Source organism: Apium graveolens, chromosome 8 (genome assembly GCF_009905375.1).
Source record: "Apium graveolens cultivar Ventura chromosome 8, ASM990537v1, whole genome shotgun sequence".
Classification (NCBI taxonomy): Eukaryota; Viridiplantae; Streptophyta; class Magnoliopsida; order Apiales; family Apiaceae; genus Apium; species Apium graveolens.
Genome location: NC_133654.1, coordinates 74326923 through 74329827, shown reverse-complemented (window position 1 = coordinate 74329827; position 2905 = coordinate 74326923).

Genomic DNA, 2905 nt, shown 5'->3' with positions numbered 1-2905 from the left:
AACTCATTAATTTAGCAGTAGCAACAGATTTAAACAGTAGTTTAAATCTAGGGATTATCGGAAAATACCACATCACTTTGGCTGGAACATTAACCCTAACTTTACCATCTTTCCCAGTTTTCCAGCGAGAAAGATGGCATTTGGGACACTCAGATAAAGACTCGGCAGTTGGTCCCCTGTATAACACGCAGTCATTTGGACAAGCGTGGATTTTGACATACTCAAGTCCTAAATCAGTTATGGTTTTCTTAGCTTCATACATACTACCCGGAAGCACATGGTCTTTAGGAAGAAAAGAGCCAACGGATTCAAGAAGATCGGTAAAGGCTTTATCACTAACTCCAAACCTATCATTCCAATTATGTAATTTGAGGACTGACTCGAGTTTAGTGCACTCGCTTCCCTCAAAAAGAGGCTGTTCCGCATCAGCAACATACCTCTTAAAGTCATCAGATTCATTATCCCAATATTCATCATCATTATATGTTGCTTGACATACATTATATGTTTCGGAAGGGGGTGTGGGCTTTTTAGCAGGACAAGTACTACCAACTGATGACTTAGTACTACTAGCAACCCCTTCTCCATGCCAAATCCAATCCAAATATCCTAAACTAAAACTAGATTCATAAAGATGACCCCTGATTATCTTGACAGTAAATTTTTTGAAGTTAACGTAGCGTGCACAAGGGCATGGTATTTTTTTGGGTTTTTAGCATTTTCCTCGGAAAATATCAAGAAATTTTCGACACCAATCTCATATTGCAAAGAATCCCTATCGGCTTTTATCCAAGACTTGTCCATATAAAACCACTTGGTATATCACTAAAATTTCAGTCTTATAACTTATATGATTAAAATTATTTATTATATTCCTACTGTTTTTTGTACCACTATCTAATTTTAAAATAAAACAAGTGAAACATAAATATCAAACATAAATTAGGATAACAATTGACAAAATTGTTATCAATGTTTTTGTACCACTATCCTAATTCATTGCTAACAGAACAACACTAAAAAACAGAGAGATACAATTAAAATAAAATTATCCTATAAGTAATTACAGATGTCAAAACAGAGAGATACAATTAAGCACAATTAAAATTAAACAAATGTAAAATCAAAACCAAAATTTACAAGCAACAGGATAATTACAGAGCAACATCCACCTAGTATAAATTAGGGTTTCAATTTTAAAAACCCCCAATTTTCAAATCTAGGGTTTCAATTTAAAAAACACACAATTTCCAAATCCAGGGTTTTCAAAATTCTAAATTAATGGTTAACATGCAGGATAATTCAAGTTTATAAAATGAAAAAGGAGGAGAAATAAACCTAATTTGAGTGCAAATGTGAGAGTACAAAGAGTGAGCGCAGTTGCTTTGGTTGAGTAGATTACAGCAGCGGTGAGAGGTCGGAGAGAGTACGACCGGGACCACGGCAAAACAACAGCGAGACTCCGGTGAGAGTTTGAGAGCGAGAGAGAGAGAGAGAGAGAGAGAGAGAGAGAGAGAGAGAGAGTTTGTGTGTTTTAGAGAGAGGTTGAGACGGACTAAAGAGAGGTTGAGACGGACGAGAGAGAGAGATGGTGAGTGTGAGAGAGGGAGAGAGAGGGAGAGAGAGTTTGGGTGGGAGAGAACCTGTGACGGGAGAGGGAGAGAGAGTTTGAGAGAGATTGACGAGGGAGAGAGAGAGGACATTTTTAGTTTTTAGTTTAGATTTTTTTAATTAATTTGTCTGAAGAGAGGGAGAGTGAATTCGTTAAGGGGGGAAAATTGGCTAGGGGAAAGAAAGGGGGTTTTGCCGTGTTTATTTTTTTTTCAAAATATAAACATCGGTTCTAAATAAAGCAATGTCTATTAACAATATAGACATCGCATTTTCGCGGGATGATGTCTATAATAGTTTAGACATCGGTGGCACATTCGATCGATGTCTAACATATGATGTCTATTCACCTTTTTTTTGTAGTGTATGCTCCATTGATTGCTACACTTCCTTTGGAGGTAGGTCCGGATAATTTTTGGTGCATATTGTTTGGAATTTTTTTTTGTTTTGAGATTCGCCTGAAGGATTAATAGCCGTGTCCCGATTTTAATATGACATCCAAATTATCTTATATTTTGAAGTTAATATTAGTTAATGCGAATTTCCACAGAACTAGATTACACATGTCTTAAGATAAATCCATTTACACTCGTAAATGGGAAGCTATTTTTTTTGGATATGCGTGGAGAGCTGGATGATACAACTACATTTGAGATCTTTAAGAAGTATATTTTCTCCTAATAAACTGCTAGAAGTGATATCTGAACACTTTTAATCAAGTATGCTCAACTTTGTTAGGTCACACAACACTGTAGAAGGGGGTTGAATACAGTGTTATTACAATTAAACCGATTTAACACAAGTATGTAACAAATATCAAGTATATTGAATAAACTCTATTACAATAAGAACTGTTATTCTCTCTCAGTGATGAACAAATATCACTAAGAGCTGCTAGGTTACAATGTATAATCTTCTCGATAATGATAACACATATAGTGTAAACCCTAAGTCTGTGTTTATATAGTACACAGTTACAAAATAACTTTTAATTGATATGGAATATAATTCTGTCTCCTAGAATATATCAATCAGATATTTTCTACAAGTCTTCCAGTTTTCTAACTCTTTCCATGCATATCTTCTTTTGTTTTAGTCCCGATCTTCTACTGTAAATCAGCTTCCTTCCTTATCTGAAAGTCTTCCCGCACTTAAGTTATGATATGACCTTAAGTTCTGATATTAAGTCCTGATTTCAGTAAGTCCTAATATGTTCTGTTTGTTAAGATGTGAAAACTAAACATGAATCATATTAGACATGACATCTCAAATATATCTAACAATCTCCCCCAAC